Source organism: Schistocerca nitens, chromosome 6, assembly GCF_023898315.1.
Source record: "Schistocerca nitens isolate TAMUIC-IGC-003100 chromosome 6, iqSchNite1.1, whole genome shotgun sequence".
Lineage (NCBI taxonomy): Eukaryota > Metazoa > Arthropoda > Insecta > Orthoptera > Acrididae > Schistocerca > Schistocerca nitens.
In genome coordinates this window covers 649,617,160-649,626,881 of record NC_064619.1, presented here as the reverse complement: position 1 = coordinate 649,626,881, position 9,722 = coordinate 649,617,160, and the positions used below count along the sequence as shown (strand labels likewise).

Sequence of the window (9,722 nt, the reverse complement as noted above, 5' to 3'; positions counted from 1 at the left end):
ACTCACTGGACAGTGTGTCTAAGGAGTTCAGCCTGACCGGGTTACCTCCAAACACGTCTCTGACGATTGTCTGGTTGAAGGCATACGCGACTCTCATCGGTGAAGAGAACGTGATGCGGTAGTATCCCTTGGGCGGTCTGAGCGAGGCGTGTCATCGACAGTTCCTGTCTCTCCGTAACTCCTCCATGTCCGAACAACATCGCTTTGGTTCACTCCGAGATACATGGACACTTATCTTGTTGAGAGCCCTTTCTGACACAAAGTAACAATGCGGATCGAACCGCGGTATTGACCGTATAGGCATGGTTGAACTATAGACAACACGAGCCATGTACCTCCTTTCTGGTGGAATGAATAAAACTGATCGGCTGTCTGACCCCCTCCGTCTAATAGGCTCTGCTCATGCATTGTTGTTTACATCTTTGGGCGGGTTTAGTGACTTCTCTGAACAGCCAAGGTGAGTGTGTGTGTGGTACAACATCCACAGTCAACGTCTACCTTAAGGAGTTCTTGGAACCGGGGTGATGCAAAAGTTTTTTTGATGTATGTATGTAGGTCACGTATCATCGAGCTATGTTACGTTGCAGCGTCACATCACGCGAAAGTTACTTTCACCCTTTAGTTTTGCACACCACTGTATAAGAGTGCCGATTATCGGTGCAGGTTTGTGACTGGACTCATAAATTCTTAGCAACACGTCGATCTTAATGGGGTGATATTACAAACGTTGCAGTAGCCGAGGTTTGCTGAAATCGAGTGTCACGCTGGCGGGACCTTTCGCCGCACAAATGATGCGGTGAGTAACGTAGGAAGTTCCGTGAAGCTGTTAGCGATGACACTGTTTAATACATAAAAGTTGCAACGCCAGACAACTGAAGCGAAAGACAGACGATAAACGGTCATTGAAGTGAATTGCAGTTGATTCTAACGTAAACAAAAGTTACGTTTTTGCCATAAATATGTGAAACACCTATCAGCGATAGATTTCATTATAGTCGATAAATCACTTGAAAGTATAATATGCCTAAAATATGGATGAATATCCTTCCTGAAATGACCTAAAGTGTTAAGCAGAACATAGGCTGAGAATCATTAAGCGATTCCGAACGATACCTAACTATTTCACAAATGAAGTTGCCCTCAACACACTCGTTACATATATCCATGAGCATTCATCATCAGTTTTGGATCCTTACGGCGTAGAACTACTGCAGGAGATTAATAAGATTGAGAGAAGGCCTGCACGTTTCGTCGCGGTTTTATTACTGTAAGTGAGGGAATAATTACATTAGTCAGCCAGAATATTATGGCCACCTGCCTAATAGCCGGAATGTCCACCTTTGGCGATGAGTCGTGTCGTGGAAGCAATGATGTCGTGGTAGGTCGATGGAGGAATTTGACACCACATTTGCGCACACTGGTCACCTAATGCCCGTAAATTTTGGGGAGGGGATTGATGAGCTCAGACGCGACGTTCCATCACATCCCAGATGTGTTCAGTCTGGTTCAGATCTGGTGAGTTGGTGGCCTAGCAAATCACCTGGAACTCTCCACTGTGTTCCTCGAACCATTTAATCACACTCCTGGCCTTGTGACACGGCGCATTAACTTGCTGAAAAATGCCACGGCCGTTAGGAAACATAATCTTCATGAAGGCGTGTACGTGGATTTCAGCGAGTGTACGATACTCCTTGGCCGTCATTGACCCACGGAGGCCCACGTGAATGCTCCCCATAGCATAAAGGAGCCGCCGCCAACTTGCCTCCGTACCACAAAACACGTGTCAAGGAACTCTTTCCCTGGAAGACGACGGATTCCCGCCCTCCCATCGGCATGATGAAGAAGGTATCATCACCACGCAATGCTCTACCACTGCGCCAGCTTCCAGCGCCGGTGGGTACGTGCCCTTTTCAGTCGCGGTTGCCGATGTTGTGGTGTTAACATTGGAACGTGCATGGGTCGTCAGCTGTGGAGGCTCAGTTTTAGTATTGTTGGGTGCACTGTGTGTTCAGACACACTTGTACTCTGCCCAGCTTTAAAGTCTGATGTTAGAACCGCCTCAATTCGCTGGCTGTCCTGTTTTTCCAATCAGCCAAGCTTACGACATCGGACATTTTTAATTAGGGGTTCCCGCAGAACCCCACGACGTCTGGAGGTTGTTTCACTTTGGTTTCGCAACGTGTTGAAGACACTAACCACTCAGCACAGCACTTCTCGAACAACCAACAAGTCGTGCACTTTCCGAAATGCTCGTGCCGAACATCGGGTTATCAAAATTTGCAGTCGATCAAACTCAAATATATCGAGTGCCTTCTCCATTCTACACATAGACAGCACGCTCACTGATACTACGCCGGCCGCGGTGGCCGTGCGGTTCTAGGCGCTGCAGTCCGGAACCGCGGGACTGCTACGGTCGCAGGTTCGAATCCTGCCTCGGGCATGGATGTGTGTGATGTCCTTAGGTTAGTTAGGTTTAAGTAGTTCTAAGTTCTAGGGGACTGGTGACCAAAGATGTTAAGTCCCATAGTGCTCAGAGCCATTTGAACCATTTGAACTGATACTACATGCAGTGTGTGTGTGTCTGACTAGCAGTCATTCCTCGCCAGGTGACACTGCTATCGCCTTGGAAGGCTTTATATCGATAGTAAGCCGGTGGTCATAAAGTTCCGGCTGATCACTGTGTATGCCCCTCAAACTCTAGTGGTACGCTCTGCAAGACTGGCATTGTGGATGACGCGATATCTTTATTTTGAAATTCTGAAAGGAGACATTGCACATCGTCAGAAAAAATTCATACACATCTTTCACGAGCGGAACGGGAAAGCGAAGATGTGAACGTGATACCGGAAGTTTCTCCGCTTGCGGATTATTCAAATTGATGTTAACAAGCTTTAAATAGCGATTTCCGTATCTGTTTTATTACTCCACATACTTACGTTTATAGAATATCTCTATTATAAAATCAGCAAACTGTTTTGGTCGCGTCTGAAGTTACCTGGTGATGTTCGTTTAATGACAGGGAACGCGCACAACAATGGGATGGAGCCTGAAGCGATGTTCGTTGCCTAGCATTATTTAGCTTTTCTACCGATATCGTTTGGTGTCGATACAAATATGTGTGCTCTGGTAGAGAGAAAGAAACGCTACAATAAGGATTTGCGGAGTGAACTAGTAAACAGCAGAGTTTTGTTACTGAAAAGGAACTATTGTAATATTCTGTTGGAGCCTTAGGTGCTTTGTGCGAATCGAAAGCCCCGAATCTGAGAGTAAGGCAGGAAGCACGATTGGAATTTAGCGTCCTGACGATAGACGGCGAAATGTGGAGACGATATACTTCATCGTAAGCAGAAGGTATGTCGCAGTGTTCTAACTGTCACCTATTAACTATCATGTAGGAAGACCTGCTTAATTACTATTATGACAACATAGCTGCTTCTGCTTTTTTGTGTATGTAAGATGGCGTTAATCGCAAATTGCAGCTGTTTGGCTGACTGTGGTGTGAGATCGGACCACATAGTTGGTGAAAGTTAGACAGCAAGGGGATAGATTCATATTGTGACTCATATTTTCAACCTACCACGCATTTTCAAAAGCCAGTTGCTTAAATATATAGAGGCACGCCTGTTTATTGACTATGTTATTGTGATGTATTATTTCATAATTTTATTTATTGCTAGTGGGGGCACTAATCAATGTCGCTTATCGATTAGACATGTACAGGTCTGTGATCATCATAGAACCAAGATGTTGTAGGTTTCTACCACCTGGGGACGAGGAGCTTGGTTGGAACATCTTGCCAGCTGCAGAGTCAGTGTAGAGTCATACCGAGCTGAGCTGGTGCCATAGTAAGTGAAGTCTTGCTGTATTGTTGCCTGGAAAATGCCTTGGTTGTTAACCAGAATAATACCTAAGTTTCCTTCATTTTTCTCACTGATGGGACTCTCTTCATTCCAAGATGTAGTTATTATGGGTACGATTATTTATTTCTGGCATGAGAGCGTGTGGAGTTTGTTTATCTTGTTGATGCCTGTGAGAGAAATAAATGATGAGGCAGAAATGGGAAACCGGTAAACTGATAGGTAGCCAAACGGTATAGAATATCTTCAACTCGTGAGACACTGCGGAGAAATTAGTGTTTTAACCAAGGTCTTTGGTAAACAGTTGGTAATCGGTACGATTTAAGGCCATCACCATCACATTGCTATGGCTACCACACGACATCGCATTGCTCCCATTCCACCCGGCTTAAGTACCCTAGGTGTGGAAATTCGTTAACACGACATAAACATGGGTCTAGAAAGAAGAGATCTAGAAAGAAGTGACAATGAAAGTGTGTTTTAACGAAGCGCATCCTATTTTCCTTTGACTACCAGTGGGAGCAAGCACCTGTCAACAGTAAATATCACCACTGAGCAATAGTCGTGAAATAACCGTTCCTCTTGACTGCAGATCCATCCTGGAGACATCATCTTCCACTAATTTAGATCAGCTGTAGCTCCGGGCTTGTTCATACTAGCTGTGTAGTTGCAGCTGTTACAACGTTCATTGTGGGTGAATTAAGACTTTCGTCCAAGCTTCAGAGTATTTCCATCTTGTAATCACTCATCATTCATAGATCCATGACAATAAGCATGAAGTGGATGATATGGCAGGAATGTAACACGAGAGATCTAATTATAGAAGATAAAATTTCGTTTCATGGCTGCTGGCTTGCACAAGATAACACAAAATTATTTCTGCACGCTTAATTTTGTTCGTAGTTGTGGGATAAACAATTGTAAAATCGCCTAACAGTGTATGTTTTGGTCATAAGAAACATGTTTTATGAAGCTTGGTAAGATTCGTTAATTTTCAAATTGAAACGTACTCGTTAAGAAATTGTATCTCAGCTTCAGAGGATATCTGAAGTATAGAGCACATTAGAGTAAATCTTAATTTGGCGTCGGCTTTCAGTGCAGCTAATTTTACGTAGTCGTTCAACTTCAGGTCGACCGGGTGTTTTAAGATCGTTACTGTTCCCAGTGATTTGTCGCCAGCAGTTCGATCTAAAAGTAAGGATTTTCTGGCATTTCACTATAGTTTTCCATTGTTTCGACCTACGAGGAAATTTATTATAACAAGGGAAAGGTACAACTGCGAAGTAGTTCTGTGCGTTCTCATGCCGTTGGTGTGTCGTTATATTGCTGTACCTTTGAGAACCTGGAATGTATAGTATGGCTTTCACAGATTTTCTGTAGTTCCACCACAAGGAAACAAAAACTTCCAGACTGAACGTATGATCCTCTTCACGTTGTATTTTCTTGGCAGTGGTGAAGACTTTAATATTAGAGGTATGTATGTCCAAAAGTAGTATATATCATGTAGCCCTGTCTTGATTATTAATCTTCAGTCGAGTGGCTAAGGTTTCGAATATTTGCTGTCAAAAAATGCTCAGATATCTTACGATATCGTATTGTATTTATCTGTTATGTCGTGTGTTTGAAGATATTGTATTTACGCACAAAATTTAGCGACCCTGATTATCCGAAACACGCGCCGGAAAGATTTCATCACACTCTGAAAAAAGTGAATGGCGAGCCGGAATGTAAAACACACCTTACGAAAGTTTTCGCATCGGCGGTGCCAAGTAGAATGTTCAAATGTGGAAATGTGTGTGAATTCATAAGGGACCAAACTGCTGAGGTCATCGGTACCTAGACTTACACGCTACCTAAACTAACTTACACTAAGAACAAGACACACACGTCCATGCCCGAGGGCAGACTCAAACCTCCGGCAGGAGTGGCCGCGCAATCCGTGACATGGCCCAAGTACAATTATTCGTGAACAACCGCGTCGCGTAATCTACGTATAACATAACAAGCATACAGAATCTTGCAACTGCTGACTTACCATCAGCAAATATTTCCGTTTCTCCGATTGCGGGGAAAGCCCCGTCGTTCTGGTCGGATAATCGAGTACTGTGATTCATTCAACTTGATAGTGAATTTGTCTTGGCCCACATAACCTCGACCGAAACTAAATATAGATACGTGGAGTCTGCACTTAAATATACTCATAATCTGTTCTGGTGACTGACGCGCTCAGTCAAACTGCTGATCCAATAGTACAGGTAGCCGGCCTGAGTGGCCGAGCGGTTATAGGCGCTTCAGTCTGGAACCGCGCGACCACTATGGTCGCAGGTTCGAATCCTGCCTCAGGCATGGATGTGTGTGATGTCCTTAGGTTAGTTAGGTTAAGTTCTAGGGGACTGATGACCTCAGATGTTAAGTCCCACAGTGCTCAGAACCCAATAGTACAGGTATAAACATCGACAGTCATCGCAGCCCTCTCTACCAGAAGAGAGACTTCTCTGGAAGCATTGCAAGCACAAGCAGCTGAGACTCCTAACAGTCATCATTTTGACTTGCTGCTCTTGCATTTGTCGTGTTTGCAGTTACAATTAATCGATAAAAGGTCGGCCTGTTATGCAGAACACTGTTTTTCCACGTGACCAAAACATGTTTCAGCACCTCTGTGTCATCATCAGTGGGCTTTCGTTATTGAAATCTGTGAAATGTGAACATATTTTAAATGATACCTAATTTACAATAATTAGACCTAAAGGAAAGTTTTTGTTTGTTTCTGGAATTACCTTAATCTTATATTATGCGCTTATGTAGGACCATTTGTACATTATCATCTACTGATAGCTGGTCATCTGTGTAGTGGACTGACAAGGCAGCCAGTCCACAGTGACGGGTAGCCGAAAGGGCACACGTACACACACGCCGACTGGCGCGAAGTCTGGAACAGGATTCGTAATGAATGCAATAAAGAAAAGAACGTAGCTATGGAATATGGAATATACTTTTAATCCTTATTTGTATACAGCATTCTTGATGATACAAATGAGACTATCTTGAGATACATGCAATGTTACAAATGGCGCCTTGCTAGGTCGTAGCCATTAACATAGCTGAAGGCTATTCTAATTGTCTCTCGGCAAATGAGAGAAAGGCTTCGTCAGTGTAGTCGCTAGCAACGTCGTCGTACAACTGGGGCGAGTGCTAGTAAGTCTCTCGAGACCTGCCGTGTGGTGGCGCTCGATCTGCGATCCTGACAGTGGCGACACGCGGGTCCGACATGTACTAATGGACCGCGGCCGATTTAAGCTACCGCCTAGCAAGTCTGGTGTCTGGCGGTGACACCAAAATCTGCAAACCAAATGATGTTAATGTGAACCTGGTTTGCAAGTTAACACATCACTTCATGTTAAACGTGATTTTGTTGAGTCAGGCTACTTCGCGCACATATGTGCTTTGGCAAATACTTCTTATTTCGTAACCTCGTGTCCTCGTGATATTTTGAGAAGCACGCACAGATACTACACGTATACATACTATACATTATACAAGTAAATAGCAGCAAATATAACCGCGAAATATCCTTACAGAACAAAATTACTTTAAAGCTGGAGTGATGTGTTAATTCAGAATCCAATTTTACATTAATATCGCCAAGTTGCAGATGACAGCTACCAGTACATGATAATGTACAAGTAGTCCTACATGGGCGTCTAGTGTAAAATTGAGGCAATGAAAAATCCCAAAACTTTTCTTTAGATCTCATCTTCGTATTACTTGTTATAGTTGTTGTGGTCTTCAGTCCGAAGACTGGTTTGATGCAGCTCTCCATGCTACTCTATCCTGTGCAAGCTGCTTCATCTCCTAGTAACTACTGAGTTACTGCTAGATACAGCCTTCTTAATAATCTTTTATATGTGACATGTAGGTCCTGCCTCCGTCTTTTATTGTTAGTCAGTATTTACACTTTTCATATAAAAAATGTCTTTTCCTACAAATTTGTGACTATGTTATAGGCCATTTTAATTGTTTTAATTCTGATGAAGGCACTCTTAGAAGTATTGAAACCTGGTCAATAAGGCTCAAAATAATAGTGACCGAGGGTTCATTTGCTTCAGTTTTCATCTTAATGTATTCATCTCTTGCATCTCTTGATTTCTCTCTACAAATCTTACTTCTCCCCCCCCCCCTTCCCCCCGCCCGCGCTTCCCATCAGTATCAAATTGGAGACGATGACGTTTCGCTCTGCCGCTAAACAACAGCAACGTTTCCATTACGACTAGGTTATTAACCATTTGAAACATTGACTTTTCCGTCGTATCGAAAGTTGAGATCACACCGCTCACCTTTCGTACCTCACGGCCCGATTCTGCAGACTATACCACAAATTTACTAAAAGTGTTTACTATAATTATTTCTCTTGGTGTTAATCATATGCTACTTTCATTCGTATTTATTTGAAGGCATATTAGAAATCCATTATCATGGTTCACGAGGGACCATACAGACACGAGAGAAGTAGTTTTGAATTTCAGTCATCGAGGTGAAATTGGACAGCAGCTTTCACATGAACTTCAAGGGCTTTCTGTCAATTGCAGGCTTCGTTAAGCAAATCAAAGACTACGCTATAACCGTGAACAGCACTCTATTGTTGGCAGCTGCGCCTCGTAAACAGAGATGGAATTCGACGTGAATAATGTCGATAAGTTAATTCAGCGCGTTTAAAAAACTGGAGAAAAGCACAATAAAGTTGACTCTATCAATGCACCTATATCGCTCACGGGTGGGCTGCCACGAAGCCATTATCTTCTTACATGAAAATTGCGAACTTCACGTAATTTGTTCCCGTCGGATACGATCAGCCAACACAAGCGCATGGCTTTCCGGAAACTGAATAAGAGGCCTTGGCGTCGTTATAAATCGCCAATCTTCCTAAGGCGAGGCGCTATTCGTCGGGGAACAATACAATACAACTTTCTCCCGTTGGCATTACTTATAAGTATCTGCGGCAATGTACACATTCACTTTCGTGACGTCATTTCATGGTTCCCTTCGTTCTCGTCAGAAATCAATCAAAATACACGTTGTGTTTCACAAAATGGGAATAACTTTATGTTGTGTCTAGACAAGACAGCCTAGACACAATGAGAGGAAGCCGAAAGGCACGCGCTTAAACTCACGCAGGCTGGCGTAAGGTCTGAAACAGGATACGTAATGAATGCTATAAAGAAAAGTACGTAGCTTCTGGAATACTTAACTTTAATCCACATTTGTAGAACATCGCTTTTGATGATATATTAATAGAATCTCAATATCAATTGAATACGGCGCCTTGCTAGGTCGTAGCAAGTGTAGCTGAAGGCTATGCTAACTATCGTCTCGGCAAATGAGAGCGTATTTGTCAGTGAACCATTGCTATGAACGTCGGCTGTACAACTGGGGCGAGTGCCAGGACGTCTCTCTAGACCTGCCGTGTGGTGGCTCTCGGTCTGCTATCACTGACAGTGGCGACACGCGGGTCCGACGTATACTACCGGACCGCGGCCGATTTAAAAGCTACCACCTAGCAAGTGTGGTGTCTGGCGGTGACACCACACTTTCATTATAATCAATTTCTGATTCTCAAGTGGAGCGGTGTATAAGTATACAAGGTGGTCCATTGATCGTGACCGGGCCAAATATCTCACGAAATAAGCGTCAAACGATAAAACTACAAAGGACGAAACTTGTCTAGATTGAAGGGGAAACCAGATGGCGCTATGGTTGGCCCGCTAGATGGCGCTGCCATAGGTCAAGCGGATATCAATTGCCTTTTTAAAAATAGGAACCCCCATTTTTTATTACATATTCGTGTAGTACGTAATTAAATATGAATGT

The 9,722-nt window shown here is 43.4% G+C and overlaps 1 non-coding gene across 1 annotated transcript; it reads left to right on the top strand.

The window, feature by feature from the left end:
• Positions 1-6,119: 6,119 nt before the first annotated feature.
• Positions 6,120-6,203, top strand: Trnas-gga (transfer RNA serine (anticodon GGA)). The gene is given in 2 exon segments: positions 6,120-6,159; positions 6,169-6,203. It is a non-coding gene; the product is annotated as a tRNA-Ser (tRNA).
• The last annotated feature ends 3,519 nt before the right edge of the window (positions 6,204-9,722 follow it).